General features: G+C 44.4%; 1 protein-coding gene and 1 pseudogene across 6 annotated transcripts in view; one reads left to right on the top strand and one right to left on the bottom strand.

The window, feature by feature from the left end:
- ZMIZ1 (zinc finger MIZ-type containing 1) overlaps positions 1-19421 on the top strand; it is a 469106-nt gene that overhangs the window by 81182 nt on the left and 368503 nt on the right. The window lies entirely within an intron of this gene.
- Positions 17872-18042, bottom strand: LOC122744524 (annotated as a pseudogene).

A 19421-nucleotide genomic window follows, 5' to 3' on the forward strand; every position in this document is an offset into this window, starting at 1 on the left:
GGCCACCTAGCTGCCCCCTGGGCTTTTTCTTTTCTCTGTGGCTACCAGAGTACTCTGACACCTTTCTTCCATCTAAACTGGTTCTTTGGGAAGACTCTGCTATCTGTTTCTCCAGATTTCAACCATCACATTCCCTCCCCAGAAGGAGTTTATACCTCTAGCTAGTTTTCTTTCAGAGTATAATGAAAATTTATCTTCTCTATTTAAGGGAATTGTAGATGGGAGAAGATTGGGGGTGGGTAGGTATGTGGGTTTCTTCCCCTCTAAGATCATACAGCTTAGGTAGGTGCGTACATTGCCTACCGTATAGCCCAAGTGCAGGTAGCTGAGGTCTCTTACAGCTGGCTTCCAGGACTGCAGCTCTGGGCCACCCTGGGGGCTCCTCAGAGGTTAATTGGGTGAGGGTAAGACTTGGTTGACTCTCCGTGGAGTCCTGTGGGTTGGTTTCCTGTAGGAATGAGAGGTTGGAGGTGAATTCAGAAATCTTACTGTGGCATGTGAGCCTTTAAAGTGGAAAATAAACAAACACACACACACACACACACACACACAGAAACAAAGGATGCTTTCAAGATGAGAAGGGAGTTTTCTGTAGTGTTTGTACCATATCCCATTCTGATGGGTTTTCCAGGGAAAGGTGAGACTGCTTCTAGCAAAGACGTTTCAGGGGGTGACATTGTGGTTTGTTAAGTAGTGTCTGTAATAACTTATCTGTCATTGGTAAAGCCTGGGCTGTTTGTATTTCGCTTTTCATACATAAATCAAGTTCACAACGCCCAAGACTGGAGCAGCATTTCAACAAGTGATTTGGCTAATGCTGGATCTCTCCCCCAACCCCACCTCCCTTATTGTTTCCCAGAGGCCTCCCTGAAAGATTTTCAGACTTGGGCTTTCTAGGGCAAGGAGGAGCATATGCAGTGCCTACAGAAGCAGTTCTGAGCTAACCAGTTTCTCTAGACAGTTCTGGGAGGAAGCCAGGTTATTGGTAACTTACATTTACTAAAAAGTGATGGGGAGGGATGGGGAGGCAGTTTTACTGGGAAACCAGTGAAGGCCTATTGGGCAGACTGGAGCGGGTGGGGGATGGGCATTTTTGGCTTACCAGCACATCCTAGTGGTCAGTTGTTTGGGGTTTTGTGCATGATGGTGATGCCCCTCCAGAGGGGGAGAAAAAAAACTTGTAAAGAACAGACATGTTATGGGAAGACACTGTATCAGGGGCCGGAAAAATCAGTTTGGAATCTGGGTTTTGGCCCTTACTCCCTTTGGGGACCTTCAGCAAGTTGCTATATCTCTGTGACCCACTTTCCTCACCTGTAAAGTGAGAGGATATCAAAAGTCCCTTCCAGGACTGACATCCTATGATTCTGTAGTCCTGGTTCTATTGTGACTTTGGGCATGTAACTGGACCTCTCTGGGTTGGAGTTGCTTTATTTTATTTTATTTTTAGGAAGTTGCTTTGTTTTATAATAATAACAACAATAGTTAGTATTAATAAGGCTTACAAAACTTAACTCTCACTAAACCCTTGTGGAGCAGGGGGCTGGGGGTGGGGAGGGAGATGCTATTACAATACCAATTTTAGACATAAGATAAGAGGCTCAGAGAGGTCAAGTTATATGCCCAAAGTCACAGAGCTAATAAGTATCCAATTGGGATTTGAACCCACATCTTCCTGACTCCATTTAGGATTCTATCCACTAGGGAGTTGTACCCTGTAACCACCCAAACCGAATTAACTTAACCTAGACTGGGATCACATAAGTTGTGCCTTACTCAAAGCCTTTCCATCTTGGCAAAATCTTCCAGAGTTCTTTCTGAAGGCATGGCCTTCGAGAATCCAAGGTTACAACAGTACTCCAATTAGGCATCAGAGGAGAAGTTTAGTAGAGGTTGAGATTATTTAGTGGGGGAGTGGATAGAGCTCTGGATTTATCATCAAGAAGATGCCTGAGAGGGCAGCTAGGTGGCGCAGTGGATAGGGCACCGACCCTGGAGTCAGGAGTACCTGAGTTCAAATCCAACCCCAGACACTTGACACTAGCTGTGTGACCCTGGGCAAGTCACTTAACCCCAATTGCCTCACCAAAAAAAAAAAAAAAAGACACCTGAGTTCAAATCCTGTCTCAGACATTTACTAGCTGTGTGACCCTAGTTAATTCACTTAACTTCTGTCTGCCTCAGTTTCCTCATGTGTAAAATGTGAAAAATTATATCACCTCCCTTATAGAGTTGTGAGAATCAAATGAGATAATATATGTAAAGAACTGTACAAACCTTAAAGTGCTATATCAATGCTCACTACTATTATTGTTGTGTTGAAATGAACTATTCTTTGTATATTTGATAGAGTGCATTTGTAAATCAATCCAGTACTGGTTCCTCCCTCTCCCTTCCCGCTTTGGGAGTTCTTTTATTGCTTGTTAATTTCATTTTATAAATTTAGTTATTTAAATTTTCTTTTTATTTATTTGGAAATGCTCTTAGCATTTTTAAAAATTTTTTAAACTTTTTTTAGTGAGGCAATTGGGGTTAAGTGACTTGCCCAGGGTCACACAGCTAGTAAGTGTTAAGTGTCTGAGGCCGGATTTGAACTCAGGTACTCCTGACTCCAGGGCCGGTGCTCTATCCACTGCACCATCTAGCTGCCCCTCTTAGCATTATTTTGATCAAAAGCAACAACAAACCGGAAAGTACTTTAAAAATTGCAGAGCACCATACAGACTAAGATTATGGTGGCTGGTTGGAGACATCTTGTTGCTACCTATCAAGGGCAGTGTTTCCCCAGGGCACAAGCAGGTATCAGGAAAGAGACTGAGGTGTCAACTTGGTCAGCATTGTATTGGAGGAATCTGTAGTATGTATGGATTTTTTAACCTCTCCATGCCTCATTCCGTCCATATGTAAAATGGAGATGAACATGCATCTAGGTGGCACAGTAGATATCGCCAGGCCGGGAGTCAAGAAGATCTGAGTTCAAATCAGATCAAGTCTGAGATACTTACTTTGTGTGACCCTAGGCAAGTCACTTAACCCTGTTGGCTTCCGTTTACTCATCTGTAAAATGAGCTAGAGAAGGAAATGGCAAACCACTCTAGTATCTCTACCAAGAAGACCCCAAATGGGGTCACAAAGAGTTGGACATGACTGACTTCCCAGGGAAAGTGAATCTAGTCATGAAATCCTAATGCCTTGGATTTGGGGGGGGGGGGAGAGCCTTATATTGATTGAGCATAGTGATAATGGGGACAGCTAGGTGGCGCAGTGGATAGAGCACCGGCCCTGGAGTCAGGAGGACCTGAGTTCAAATCTGGTCTCAGACACTTTACACTTACTAGCTGTGTGACCCTGGGCAAGTTATTTAACCCCAATTGCCTCACCAAAAAGAGAGAGAGAGAGAGAGAGAGAGAGAGAATAGTGATACTGTAAATAGCATGTGACCTCTGGAGACAAAACAGAACTGGAAGGAGTCTGTACTGTTCTGACCTCTCCTCCAGCCATGATGTATTTTTATAGAGACATTCCGTTTACATGGTGTGTGGCTGGTTTAACATTCCTCAAAGTCCAGAGTTTGCGTTCTAGGGCATATTCTTATTTCTCTGAGCCTCAGTTTCCCACCTGTCAAAGGGGCATGTTTGACTAGACGAACTCTAAGGTCTCTTCTAGAGCTAATGCATTGTTTCTCTATGTGGAAGCAATTTTGCATGGGTTTTCCATAATTGAGATTGAAAGTGAGGACCAAATCAGATTTAGCTTAGACTGGGTTGCTTTATATTTGAGGGGAAATGCTAGAGACAATTCTCCCCCTTCTAACCCCGGGTCCTGTCTTGGCTGTACTCCCCATCTCAAAGCCAGATGAGCATTAATGTTCTCGCAAAGAATAGAAAACAGTTTTCCTTTCTGAAGGGAGAAAAAAACCTCGAAGTTATTCCACAGTGTATCCTGCTGTTAATCCATGTAATCCAGTTATTTCCTCCCCTTCACTTTTTTCAAAACACCCTTCAGATTGTTCTTTAAACCCAAATGATAACAAAGAAGACTTGGAGTCTCTCTTATTATTTTTTTTTTCATTGAAAACTGAAACGCTGACGATGTGTGCTCCCTGAGGTGTGTATGATCAAGGAGGATCTGGGCCAGATGGGACCTGTCTCCACTTCCCTTCTCTTGTTCTGGTCTATTCCTTTTACTCCCTCCCTAAGCATCTCTCCTTCCCTTCCCATCCCTCTAGAACGACCTCTAGAGGAACTGGCATTGGGCCGGCGGAGAGACTATGGCTGGTTAGCCTCTGGCCTGCTGGCCTTCTCTGTCATTCCCTTTGGGAAGCCTACTCTGGGACTTAATAGCCCATTGGAAGATCTCCTGGGTATCATGAGAGCTATCAGCCAATGAGAAGGAGCTTGTACTGAGAACTGGAATTGGCTGATTTTTCTATTTCTATTCCCAGCCTTTAGCACACTACTTTGCACATAGTACTTAATAAATCCTTTTTTATCCGATCATCTATCCCTGCCCCTTCATTTTACAGACGAGGAAACTGAGACCTATCAAGGTGGAGATCCACCATCTTTCCAAGGACCACATGAGACAGGCAAGACAGGTCTTATGAGACATATCCCCATTTTATAGGTAAGGAGATTGGGGCTTAGAGAGATGACTTGCTTAGGATCACAGCCCACATTCAAACACAGTTCTCCTGATTCTAGATCGACCACTCACAAACAAACTATATACAATAAGTTGGAAATGATCAACACTAGGGAGGAGAAAAGGTGAAATTTTAGCTGGTCCTGGAAGGAAGTCAGGAGGTAGAGATGGGGAGGGAAAATTTTACCGCCACAGGGGGACAGTTGGAGAAAATGCTTTCCATCTTTGGAAGATGGAAAGTCTTTTTTTTTTCCTAGGAACAGCTCTTAGAACAATGGCACTGGATCTAAGAGTGTGTAGGGGGACTTTGGGAAGGGGATGGGAGAAGGTGTAAGAAGATTGGACAGCTGAGAGGGGTGGGTTATGATGAGATGTGATGAGATTCCCAGATGATAACCTCTCAGTGCTTAGCCAGCAGGTTGGGAAGTCAACCAGCTCCCATGTAGGACCTCTTTGTTTGTTTGTTTGTTTGTTTGTTTTGTGACATGAATCCTTTTGGTAATCTAGCCAAGTCTGTGGGCTTCCCAGAATGATGTTCTAGATCAAAATTTCTTATACTGTGTATCATGATGCCGTATGGGCTCACCTAACAGAATGTGGGGGTTGCAAAAAATTTGGCACCAGTAAAAGGTTATGTATGCCTATTTTACAGACCTATATACCTGTGGTCACCTAAAAAATTTCTCAGGTGAAAAGGGGTCATGAGTGTAAAAAGTTTAAGAAGCTCTGGTCTAGGGTGCCTAGTATAAAACACATAGCATTCTAAAGGAAACCAATTATAGTGAAATACAGTTATACAAAATATGTATTTTTTAAAAACATGGACCTCATTAAAAAGCCCTAGAGAAAGGAGGCACCCTAAAGAAGGTGGTGGAGCTCGTGGTAAAGATAAGACCATCAACCATTTGCCCTATAATCTACTTCCTATTCAGGGTTGTCCTCAATCTGGTCTCATGTATCACCATATCTGATGTTCTTCCTGGTCTGATTCATAATTTATAATGTCTTAATCGGGATACCCCCAAAAGCAATGCTGTTCTTCTGATTTGTTCTTCTCCTCTCCCCCGTCCCAACTCCTTTACCCTCAGATAAGGTGTTAGTGTGATTTGGGTTTTTTTCATTGAAATTGGTCCCCAGGCTGAAAGTTTGCCAGATGCTCTCAAGAGCTCTCCATGTTTATGCATTGGACTTGAAGACCAGTTTTCTTCTCCCAGTCTCTCTCCTGCTTTTTCAGTTTGGAGATGTTGGCATACATCTATCAATCGATCAGTCATGACTGTTGATTGAGTATCAGCTGTGTACTGGGCACGGTGGGGGAGCCGAGGGAGTGGAAGAGACCTAGCGCCAGCCCTGAAAGAGCTTGTAATTGACGTGGGGAAATGGAACAGAAATATAAAATAGAGCTAATCATGCCAGGCAGTATGCGATGAGTGCCCAAGAAGAGGCACAGATGGCAGGCAGGGCTGCCAGGCTCAGAGGTGAACAGTAGCTTGGGGCTGGGGGTGGTCAGCGAACACTGCACAGAAAAGTTGGGGTGTTCATTGGAACCTGAAAGATGGTTTAGAGAGGTTTAGATGGGCAGAAAAGAAACCAGTTCCAGGCTGAGGAATGGAAGGGGAATTAATGGTGGTGTGTGAGACACAGAGGTCCAAAGAGCATTGAGGAGATTAATCTGGGGGGGAGGAGAGCCTTCTCCTTGGTCTGAGATAAAACTGGAAGGGTTAGGGTGGGGCCAGATTGCTGAGGGCTCCCTCACTGCTTTCAGCTCAGTTCGAAGTAAGTAATGCTGAGGAAAATTTCCTTTCCACAAATTTCTTGTTCTCATTTTTAAAATACGAGAATTCAGTAGTTCTGTGATGGAAACAACTGGGCTGTGGTTTGTGGGGAGATCAATTCTTCCCCCTTACTTCTACTGCTCTGGTAAAAAGTACTAAATTTGCAATAAAAATTAACTGAGGGGGTGCAGCTAGGTGGTGCAGTGGATAAAGCACTGGCCTTGGATTCAGGAAGACCTGAGTTCAAATCCAGCCTCAGACACTTGACACTAGCTGTGTGGCCCTGGGCAAGTCACTTAACCCTCATTGCCCTGAAACAAACAAACAAACAAAAAAATTAACTGAGGGGGTGCAGCTAGGTGGTGCAGTGGATAAAGCACTGGCCTTGGATTCAGGAGGACCTGAGTTCAAAACCGGCCTCAGACACTTGACACTTACTAACTGTGTGACCCTGGGCAAGTCACTTAACCCCCATTGCTCTGCCTCCCAAAAAAATTAACTGTAAAGACAAAACAAAACAAATTAATTGTAAAAACAAAACAAATAAACTGTGTGTGTACAAAAAAATCAAAAATTTAAAAAAAAAAAACCTGAGAATCACAAAGATTGAATGGCCCTTAGGAGCCACCTGTTCCAAGCTCCTCATTTTGCAGAGAGGCACAGTAATTCACTCAAAGTCACACTGATAATAGTTTGACGGAACTAGGATTTGAACTAGGGTATTATCACTCCCAAGACTAGCTTTCTCTCTGCTCTATTGATCCTACTGTCTCTCCTTGCTCCAGGTCATGGAGCTAACTATATAAGTGGACAAAGGCTGGACTTGAATCCAGCTTTCAGAGTCTCCAAATCTCCGACACTTTGGTATGGAGTTTTAATCAGAGGTACTTAGTGGTCCAGAGCCAGGGACAGGAGGTTTGCCCAGTATCTGAAATAGAGTTAGTGGGATAGGAATATAAGTGGCCAGAGGATAGAGCAGGGAAGCATAACCTTCTTGGTAGCCCAGCAGCAGTGGCATCCAAAGGCAAAGCAGGCAGACTCACTCTGAGGTCAGGGAAGAGCTCAAGGCATGGGGGCCTTTAGACATGTTTGACCAGCTCCCGTTTGACAATTTCACATGCTCAGCTCCACAAACTTGATGGCATCTTTTTAATCCCACCTTGTAGGATGGAGACGATGACCCAATATTTGGCACCAGCTTCAGCTGTGGACAGCTCCCCACTGCTGCTAGTTTCCCAGAGCAGGAAACCACTGAGCTGGTGTGGCATATTGTAATGTTAGTAACAGAAACAATTCACATTGATTGCTAATTAAGGTTTACCAAGCATCATCCTCCCAACAAGCTGGTCCCAGGAGACATATCCCTATTCCATAGAGGAGGAAACTGAGGTTCATAGAAGCAACTCGCCCAGCATTACAGCCGCTTTAAAAAAATATATTCATTCATTCATTTACTTTTTTCTTTATTTTTTTTCCCCAGTGATGGTTAAGTGACTTGTTTATGGTCACACAGCTAGTGTCAAGTGTCTGAGGCCAGACAGCCACTTTTTAAACCTACTTCTCCTGATTCTACATCAAGCATTCTTTCTACTCTTTTGTTCCTTTTAGCTTCATGAAATCACAGCTTTAGGACCAGAAAAGATCTTATGGATTTGCCCTTAAGGAAAACCACTTTAGGAGGTATACAGAGGGTGGATTGGAGTGGGGTGAGGCTTGAAACAAGTAGACTAATTAGGAATCTATTGAGTAGACTGGGGGAGAGGGGATGGAGGCCTGAATTAGGGTTGTGGCTCTGTGAATAGAGAGAAAGGGATGAAGTGGAAGGATACTAGAAAGGTAGAAACAAGTTTTGGCAACTGATCAGGCATGTCAGGTAGAAGAAAATGAGAGGTCAGGATAATACAGAAACTGAGAACTTTTGTGCCTGGGAAGAGGGTATTGCTGGTAATAAAAACAGGGAACTTTGGAAGAGAGGGGTGTGGTTTTGGGGGAAAGAGACTGGGGTTTTTTTGGACACCATGAGTTAGAAGCATTTGATGGGGAGAGGAAGGCTGAGCCAGGTCCAATCAGTTTGGATGGCTTCTTCCTTCCCCTAAATCATAGCACTCACATACCCCAGTGGGTCATAATAATTGATTGTTTTTTTTTTTAATTTATTAAAGGATCGAATGTGATCTTAAAGCACAACCATGTAGGTGTTAGCCATATAACTCTCTATTAGTGAGACAGACATCTCTGGCTTATGTGACTCAACCAGGATAATATTAGTAGTAGGAGTGATTACTAGAGTTTTTTAGTTAAAATAAATTTTTGTTTGTTTTGCATTCATTGGGGATTTTTTTTATCAGTTTGTTTTTTGCTCAAGGACTATGGTTTCTTTATCATGGGGCTCTCCTAAGAGAAGATGCAGATCCCAATGAAGATCAGCAATCTAGAGCTGGGAAGGACCTCTACAGATGAGTAAACTGAGGCTAGGCAGGTTGTTGCTTGCCCCGAGTCACACAGGTATCATCAGTGTTGAAAGGTGAAGCCAAGTTCTCTGATTCCAGAGTCAGTACTCTTTCCATTGTACCATACTGTCTCCCTGCAGATGAACAACTGTTCTGTAACTTCTGTTCTCAGTAGGGTGGCTTAGGACAGTTGAGATGTTTGGTGACTGCACCAGGGTTACAGCCCGTATGTGTCAGAGCCAGGACCTCAAGCCAAGCCTCTCTATATCCTCAATATCATGACGCCTCTTGTGGGTCAGAGAATTACAGATCCAGGGCTAGAAGGAACCCACCAGGCCATGTAGTCCAACCCCATCATATTACAGATGAAAAAACTGAGGCTCAGAGTGGCTAAGTCACTTGTGCAAGGTCACACAGGTCAGAAGGTGTGTCATTTGAACGGAGTTCCTCTGATTTAGGTAGAGCACCAGGCTTGGAGTTGGGAAGACTCCTCTTCCTGAATTCAAATCTAGCCTCGGACACTTCCTTAGCTGTGTGACCCTGAATAAGTCACTGTTTGCCTCAGTTTTCTCATCTGTAAAATGAACTGGAAAAGGAAATAGCAAATCACTCTAGGATCTCTGCCAAGAAAACCCCAAATAGGGTCATGCAAAATTGGAAACAACTGAACAACCACCACCAGTTCTCTCCTCATTAGAACACTCTACGTCCCCTTGAATTTCTACAAATTCCATTTTTTTCCAGCCTCAAATGAGCCATGATTTTATGAGTAAGGCTCCTTCTTTCACCACCATAGATATCTTAACCTCTCCATGGTTTCATAGACAGTCTTCCCGATTTCCAGTAGGGCACCTCTGTATGTTTATTGAGACTGACTGGTGGACAGGAAATGAAATTCAGTGACAAGTTTGTACTGAAAGGCCTTTCCCCCTTGTTAGGTCCTCCCTGAGTTCAGGTTGGACCAGCAGAGCATTTGAGAAACCAAGATCATTTCCATACTCCAAAGAGAAAGCACAGGAGGATTTTATGCATTGAGATGGTTGCTGGTAATAATTCTCTATTGTAGGATAGTTATTTTTTTATTTTTCAAATTTCATTCACATCTGTTCTATCCTTTGATGCTGAGAGTAGGAAGGAAAGGGGTGATTATTTCCATTTCTCTGTGATGAATCCCCATTTCCTGAAAGGGCCCATCAATCAGCCCACCAACAGGTGTGGACTGGGTGCCTCCTGAGTATGGAGGCTTTATAGTGAGAGGAGGAAGAGCTATCCAGTAAGCCTAAAATGTAGCCTTTGCCCTTGAAGCTACATAGAGCAGACTGGACTTGACCTGAGCCTTGAAGGATTGTATAGGCACCCAGTAGAGGGTAGAGCTTTCTAACCCTTGAGAACAATGTGACCGGATGCATTCCTAATGATCTGGAACACATCCAGAACATGGTGATCAGGATGGTCAGAATCAGTTGAAGAAACTAGGGATGGTGAGGTAGAATGTAATAAATTCAGTAGACTGTCTTTGTCCCACTTGGTGCCAGTGGTTGTAAGTTACATACAGGCCGATTTCAACTCAACATAAGGGGAAAACTCTTTGCTATTGGAGCTGTCCAAAGAAGGATGAGGGTGCCTTGAGCAGTAGTGAGTTCCCTGTTAATTAGAAGGCTTCTAGTAGAAGCCAAATGATTAATGGTTGAGAGTGCTCCACCCCCACCCCCTGCAAGAGACCAAGAGTAGATTTCAGGGGGTCAGAGAATCTGGGTGGAACAAAAACATTGTTTTAAGTAACTTCCAAGTGAAACTTAGCATTTCCTTAAAATATTTAAAACATGATTGTGAGAAGGGGACTATAGCCTTTCCCATGACACTCAAAAATGGTGATGAAGACCTGCTGTAGAGGGAATTTTGTTCAAGCATGGGTTTAAATATATTACCTCTGAGATCTTTTAAATTCCCTGATTCTGTTAGAACGAGTAAGACCTGAGAGAGAGAGAGAGAGAGAGAGAGAGAGAGAGAGAGAGAGAGAGAGAATGAGCAAGGCCTGTTGGGAGGATGGTGGGGAGGCTTTGCATAAGATCTGTGTTGAGGAGCAATGAGAAATAAAGGTTAATGGGTAGTTTGGGACCAGATCATACAGGGTTATGTAGTCCCAGGCTGAGGAGTTGGGATTTTATCTTGGAATCACAAATCCATTCAATGGAGCCATTGAATGTTTTGGGGCAGGTGAGTTTACAAACCCACTAGAAGCCTCAGTGTTTACCACAGAAGTTCTATGGGTGTTTCTAGGTACTTCTTCATCTGGAATCTTTATAAATTGGTATACAAAGACCCAGGGGAAAGCTGTGCAAATGGCAGGTAATGGGCCAGCAGCCATTTACAAATGGTGGATGATAGATATACTATTATCATCCAGGTTGGCCCCAGGGCTCACAGGTCAATGGGCTTTAGGTGGCTGTGCTTTATGGTGTGAAGGCAGTAGAGAGCAAGGGACATCTCTTTGGTAGTGATAGATAGGGCCTCCAACAAGCCAGAGGTGAACCTGCCTACCTCTTGGCACTGGTCTCGTAATACAACACCTGGGGAAGCATTCGTGTGGAACAAGACCTCCTAGCTTTGCCACTTACTCCCTGTGTGGCCTCAGGCAAAGCAGAAGCTCTGTGGGTCTCACTCAGAATTAGGGGGACATTCCAGATCATCTCTGAGGTCCGTCCCTTCCAGCTCTTAAGCCTTGATTCTATAATCTTGATAACGTAAAAACTAGCTCACGAGAGAGAAAACCTTGCTCATGTACCTTATCGCCAAGGCCAAATGGTTGGAACATTTGTGTCATCCAAGAGGAGTGGGGCTCATCTTGCTGGGCCAGGATATCATTGGTTTCCAGGAAAGAAGGGACCTTGGTAGTTGAATGGACTGGCAGCTAAATCCAGACCTCTGGTGAACTTTGGGTGGTTGAGAAAATGTGTCACAAGTTTCTCAGGGTCATTCAATACCAGAGGCTATATGTGGGTCAAGAAAACCAAAGGGATGACTCTGCATGGATCTGAAATGGTTTCATTTCTCAACTAAAGTCATCCCTACCCCTGGGGGTGTAGAGTGGTAACAGCTACATAGGAGAGGGATAATCACATCTGGCCATGGCTAGCCAGCCCTTGATTGCCCATGCGTAGATTATCTACTTTGTGGTCAACTTAAAATTCCAGCCTGGCTTTCCCCCAAACCGCCGAATGCCTTGGGGCTTCTCCTCTGTCTCTCTGTGCCTGCTTGGGGAACGCAGGAACATTTTGATATTACCTGAAGCATAATTAGGAAGGAAAATCTGAAAGGGGAAAAAATGAAAATAAAGTCTAGAGCCAAATACAAGTGAACAAGATGCTATCTTCAGCCTCATCTCCATGAAACCTTATGACCTAGACTAACAGCCTGGGGGCAGGCAGGGTACCTTAACCTAGGATGCACAGAGAGCTTTGTGGATAGATTGGGGAGACTGTTATTCTGAGAAGGGATCCCTAGACTGCCAAAGAGATCCATGACCCAAAATGGAGAGGCATAAAATATTTAAGCTACAGGCGACCTAAGAGGTCATCTCCTCGTACGTACAGATGAGGAAACTGAGGTGCAGTGACTTACTCGGGAGAACAGCATAACATCGTAGAAGGATTTGGAGCCAGAGGTGCTGGGTTTGAATCCTGCCCCTCTGTTAGCCTGGTGCTCTTACAGGGCCTCAGGATCCTCATCTATAAAATGAAGGGCATGGATTAGGTCATCTCCAAGGTCTGAGATACTATGACAATGGAAATTATTGAAAGAGCCCAGGGCTCTTTCTGCTATTCCATTCAGCAAGCATGAACTTGGTGTCTATAGTGTCTTTGGGTGCTAAGGACACAAAAGCGAAAATGAGAGCAGACTGTCCTCGGAGCACTTCATTTCTACCATGTCAGGCTATCTTGTTACTGAGGTCATCAGAAGGGGCAGGGGAGGAGGAGGCATGTTTTTGGTCGGTTTTTTTTTTTTTTTTTTTTTTGGTGAGGCAATTGGGGTTAAGTGACTTGCCTAGGGTCACACAACCAGTAAGTGTTAGGTGTCTGAGGCTGGATTTGAACTCAGGTCCTCCTGACTCCAGGGCCGGTGCCTTATCCACTGCGCCACCTAGCTGCCCCTAGGAGGAGGCATTTTTGAAGGCAGGTGACTAGGAAACGAACATAGGCTAATGAATGGCTTTTTTTTTTTATCATTTTTCACCACCTTCAATCTTTGAGTGACCTTGAATAGAGCCTGACTCTGTGTGTGTGTGTGTGTGTATACACGTGAGTGACGGTGGCTTGAGTAGATCCCATGGGTCACCCCAAGGTTGCTGCTTTCATTTGCATAAAGGAGGCCATCTGAGATTACTCATTGTTTCTGCTTGGGCATTTCCCATTAACCGGACTTCAGCCTAGCCGTGAGGTGTATGATTTTCCTTTCTCTAGGTTTGCTTTTGAAGGTGACCAGAAGCGACTTGATTTTGACTCTCCCTTGGTCAGTCCTATGGCCCCTACTTGGTTTTAGGCAGCCCCAGAGTGAGGCGGCAGTGATGGTGACTCGCCTCGGCCTCAGCTTCTTTGTTAATAACCACGGTTTGTCAGCTGGGAAGCAGTGAAGCCAGGATCCATGCCTGGTAGTCTTGCTTCTCTGAGAGGAGGGAAAGGAGGGGGCTGGGGGCAGGTCGCAGCAATGCTAGGAGTGAGTGAGGAGAGCCAAAATAGCACAGTGAAATCTCCAGCTACTCGGGTACCTGCCGGGGGCAGAGTTTAATAAACAGGGAAGAGCAGGAGGAAGCTCTTGGGTGTGTTTTGGAGATAGGTCGTTATCTGGGAAGTCTCCTATCTAGACTGAGCGCTGCAAAAGGTTTCACGCAGACCTCAGACCTCTGCCATTGTGCAAGGCAGATTAAGATTCATTTGCATTATTCTGCCTATAATAATTGCCTAGCAAGGAGGGCCTGCTACCATTAGCGCCGTCCTGTTTGCCCGCGATAATGCTGTCAGCAATCTGTTCACCGGTGGATTATGGGCGCCATGGAAGAGGGATGCTGAGAGAAAGAGGGCTTGGCATTGGTGGGAGGGAGAGCAGGAGGAAAGAAAATATTTAGAAAGGGGAAAATGTTTGAAAGCTGACAGATTGACATTCAGGAAAGAGTTGGAATAGGTGTTAAATAGATTCAGATGAATCGGGTGTTTCGAACAATGAAAAGCGACCTGATTTGAGCCCGTTGTTTTAGGAATTCTTTCTGCAAACGTTTATTGAGAGTCTATGTGTTAGGAACTGGGGAGGGATGTGGGGGGTGGGAGGAGAGGAGGAGATGTATAAGACATGGTTCATCCCTCCAGGATCCTCCCCTTCAGTGTAGCCCCATGGGATCATTCATGTAGAGCTAGAAGAGCCCTCGGAGGCCGTCTCATCCAACCCCCTCATTTTACGCATGAGGAAACTGAGACCCAGGGAGGTTACAAGATGGAAACACTCAAATACTCATCCTCAGAAGCCCATCCATGTGAGTCTTACCTCTGGTGAGGCTGATTGCAACCCCACCCATCCATGCCTGCCCACCAGGTATCGCTCTTATCCGTGTCCTCTGATATTTTCACCTGAAGGGGCCTATCCAACATTCTGAGAGCCATCCATGATTTCACCAGGAGGACACCAGTGAAGCACATGAGCTGCCCACCACTTATCCCTTGTTCTTTCTACTTAACTAACCCATCTTCTTATTACACCGTCTGTTTCTTTGAAGCCATCCTTGATGATGGTCCTTGATTATACTGGGTTGCAGCCTGCTCCCACTCACCATGCGCCTCTCCATTGCCCGCTGAGTAATGGTCATTTTTAATTTTCAGGAGACTGTGATGTTCCATGTGTGGCCACACAATAAGCCCCTTAGAATACTGGCATTAAAGAGATGAGACTTGATTCAGGGAAAGCACCTATGGCTAAAAGATGGTATATCACATTTGCCACCCGAGTGCTAACAAGAATAAGTACTGGGAGCAGAGAAGAGGAAAGAGAGCTCACTCTAGATTTTAGTCACCAGAGAAGATGGAACTTTGAGGTGGGCTGTCATTAAAGATTCAGCAGGTATCTGTTAAGTACAAGCTGGGTTTATGCCACTAAGCTGGACCCCAGGGATGGTAGGAAGAGAGACACATTTCTAGTCCCTTTCTTCCAGAAGCTAACTCTTGAGTTCAGGAGACCAAATGCACACAAAGAAGACAAAATAAAATGGAAGTATATCAGTGACATGTACAAGGAAGGTGTTATGAGGGTCCAGAGAAAAGAAAGAGAACTTCTGCATGGGAGGAGGAGAGGAGGAGGGACAGAGGAGAACAATAAATCCTTCTTGGAGAAATGACCTTTTAGCTGAGCACTGAAAGATTGGAGCAGGATTTGTATGAGTGACTTGAAGTGAAAGTGAGTATCCTCCAGCAGCAAAGGTGCATGGAACTATGGGTAAACCAATCTGGCTAAATATGTGGCTGGGGGCAAAGATGACAATGGTAGAATCAGAAATTCAAAACTTGGAGATCACCTGGTCCAGGAATTCTTAGCCTTTTTGGTGTGTCATGGAACCCCTTTGGCAATCTGGGGAAGCCTCGGGACCCTTTTCAGAATCATGTTTTTAAATAATTGAAGGAAATGCTCAATTTCCCTTGGAAATTAATGAAAACAAATATGTAATTTTTTTTCCATCAAAGTTCCTGGGCCCCTGGAGGTCTATCCTTGGGGTTCCGTTGACCCCAGATGAAGCACCTCTGGTGCAGTTCATCCCCAGGGTCCCTTTTGACTCTCAAGTGCTTCATGACAACAAAGATTAGAAAGCGGTTTGACTCTGGGAAGGTAACTGAAGGTTTCTGCTGCCATCTTCCTTTCTGCATCCTGTAGGCTCTTCAGGCTCATGGAACATGGCTTCTTTTGTATTGCCCACAATGCCTAGCACACTACAAGTACGTAGGTAGCTGTCAAACAAGTGAATGAATGATTAGCCAAGAGGATCAAAATTGGAGTGCGTTGTTGCTGTGTGGGTGGCTGTACTGTGATCCCTTTGGAGTTCAGCCAGAGAATGACCAGAAGAATATTCCACTCCCTTTTCTTGTTGAAGATTAGCTGAGGAAATACGGAGCTTACATGAGCAAGCCCTTGAAAGCTCAGCGATCTTAGGAGGTTTGTCCGTGGCTTAGTCTTGTGGCTGGCCACCCAAATTTTCACAGGTTATAGAAAGGGGCAGGACGCCTGGCAATGATGTGAAACCTATCAACATGGTTAAAAAAAGTATAGCAAAGCTTCAAGCCAGTGACTCCTAAAAATACTACACCGTGGAACACTTGGACTTTGGTATGTGATTGCCATGCTGAATGATGTGACTCTTTCTTTCTAGGGACTGCCCACCCCCAAAGGATGGGAGTAAGAACCTGTTCTGCCCGCCCCCAAAGGCCAATGGACTGAAATAACCATTTTATTTTTTAAATTTTTTCAAATAACCATTTAAAATATTTTTATTCCTATTTTTTTTTAAATAGCTTATGCTGCATTCATTTCCTAATGTGTTCTTCAGACCCCCTTTCTCTGTGAGCCATCCCTTGGAATAAAGATTTTAAAAGAAAGAGAAAAGAAATACTAGTTCATGAAAACCAAACAGTATAGTCTAACAGTATATACAATATTCTATGGCCCTAGTCCTCCACCTCTGTAAAGAAAGGGAAGTATATTTATATATGCTTTAAAATTTGCAAAGCACTTTATATTCATTATCTCTTTTGAGTCTCAAAATAATGCTATAAGATAGATGCTACTCTTATTATCATCCCCAATTTTACACTTGAGGAAACTGAGGCTGAGAGAGATTAAATGACTTGCCCAGTCATACAGCTAGCCAGTGTCTGAGGCTAGATTTGAACTCAGATCTTCCTGCCTCCTTGCCTAGAACTTTAGTTGCTACACCGATCAGTTACAGATGCTGGAACTAGAAACAGACCTCAGAGATGATCTCGTACACCCTCCTCATTTTTACAGGTGAGAAAATTGAGTTGACAAAACGTTAAGTGATTTGCCCAAGGTCCCTGAAGTCATGGGTGGCAGAAACAGGATCCAAATACAGGTCTCTACCCACTCCAAATCCAGCCAGCCTTCTACTGTATGCACCACCTTACCTCCTCTAGAATCAAGGGCCTGAGTCTCAGGCTGAGAGTTGCGAAAAGTCTTTCTAGGCTTGCCCCCTACCCAGTGGAGACCCTTCTCTTTAGACTGGGTCTTGGTATTTTTGGCCTTCTCTGTCATTTTCAGTTTAAAGAATATTGATCCATTTGTCTCTTAGGTTTAAGCCCATATAGGGTAGGTGCTTGAAAGCAGTCATCAGACAGGGCTTCTGTCTTTCCCAATCTTGGTATGGAAAGCCCTTTTAGTTTCCTGGGAGTGGTATTAATATACAAGCTACCATTTTGTTCCTTGGGATATCCCCGTTTGGGTGTCCAGATTCTCCAGAGGTAAAGGTGGGGCTTCAGAGAGTGGCAGAAGGAGGAAGTTGGAGTGTGAGTTTTTAGGCCCCGCTTAAATACATATTTGTTGAAAGTTCCCTGGCAAGGCACTCACCTTTCAGTGTGTTCTCTTGCCTATCAGTATAGCTCAGGTCCTGTACTCTATGTACTGGGGATTAAGTAAACACCCCCCTCCTCTGCCTTTTTGATATTTGCAAATGCAGGAAGCTCCTGGTTCTGTTATGTTTCTCTGACTTGTCTCAGAAAACCTTTCCAGGAACACCTTGCTGAGAGCACAGGGTAATGTCTTTTTTTTTTTTTCATGTTTCAGAGGGAGGTTTAATTATCCCGATATAAATGATACATCAAAGGTGTTCACTGAGAGATATCAAGGTCCTGGGAGTCAAGCCTGAGTATTTCACATTTATGTCTGATCAGGATTCCCTAAGAAGAGCAGTCCCCCAAGAGTCCTCCATCCCTAGGCCACAAGATTGAAAAGATAGCTTAATTGTCCTTCTTAAATTTGCCATTGATGTATGGCACTCAATCCAGAATCAGATGCCAGTCAGCGGCCCACACTAGCCCCACGGTACCAACAGTACCCCATGTGCCTGTTGTGAGAAACCAGTACTTGACCAGCTCCTTGTAGTGCAGTCCCAGGAACTTGTTCAGCATTGCTGACCCATTCGCCTTAGCCTGCACATTAGCCTGTCAACAGGTCTCCAGGGTAACCTCTTCTAGAGGGGTCTCAGGTGTAGACAACCACCTTGTACTTCCTGTCAGCCTCTAAGTGGCGGTAGACAGAGTGCCATTCTTGGAATCAGGAAGATCCAAATTCAAATCCTACCATAGTCGTTTCCAATCCAATCAGCATTTAGTAAGTACCTACTATATGCCAGGTACTGCACTAAAAGCTGGAGATACAATTAATAAAATAAACACTGGTCATTGCCCCTCAAGGAGCTTATAATCTGATGTGGGGAGGCAACATGCTTACAAGCTGGGTAACTAGGCAAGTCACCTAACTTCAGTGTCCCCATCTGTAAAATCAGGACAATAGCACATACTTCTCGGCTTTGTTGTAAGGATCCAGTGAGATCATGGATGGGAAGCATTTTGCAAACCTTAAAGCACTCTATACCTATTAGCTGTTAGTTCCCTGATGGATAGGAGTGGATACAGTCCCTGGTTCTTCCCAAACATAGGAAGAAGAGTATAAAGGAGGCAACTTTGGGGAAGAGAATGATAGAAGCCTGAGCAAGATGAGGAGCCATCTTCTCTCCTCCCTGTGCTCTAGCAGTGTTTTTTAATTGGCCAGTGTTTACTGATGGCTGCTGACATTTACCTGGTTGGAATTAATGCCTCTTCTCCTTTGAAATAGGATGCTAAAAATAACCCCCGGCCCAGCTTCCTGTAAGCCCATGGCCCCAGCACTGCCTGAATGACCTTCTGCTTGGGTTCCTGGAAGTTAATTGCTTGGTAAATGCTTGGATCCCCCGGACTTAGAGGAAAAGGTAGAGGTTTGCTCAGTTTTCAGACCCACAAGTAACCCTCAGACCAATAGGGTGGTAGGGAGTAGCATCTACAGACAAGGGCTTGTTATGGCCAGCTGGGGCCACCTTGTCAAGGTGATCTTAATTCTCCCACCCTCCATTTTTTCCCCCTAATTCAAGAGTCTGGCTGTAGGCTGGGTTGGGTTGCAGGGTAGGGGAATAGTTATGGAAGACACAGTCACAGAATCAGTGCCTTGGAATTGAACAAGCTCACAGAGGCCAGTCTAGGCCAATCCAGCCTCAAAAGGCAAGCCCCTCTGCACCACGCAAGACCACCTCGATCTGGTCTTTGCCTTGAAGACTTTCAGTGAGGGGGCAGCCCGTTCCTTTTACTCTGGGATTGCTCTTATGACTAGGAAGATCTTTCTTTACATCATTTGAATTTGGATGTTTTTTCTTTAAATCAAGCTTAAATTTAGATTATTTTGAAACTTAAAATTAAAACATTTAAAAATTAAATTCTTTTGAAACTTCCATCCATTCCTCCTACTTCTACACTCT

The sequence above is a fragment of the Dromiciops gliroides genome, chromosome 2, assembly GCF_019393635.1.
Source record: "Dromiciops gliroides isolate mDroGli1 chromosome 2, mDroGli1.pri, whole genome shotgun sequence".
Lineage (NCBI taxonomy): Eukaryota > Metazoa > Chordata > Mammalia > Microbiotheria > Microbiotheriidae > Dromiciops > Dromiciops gliroides.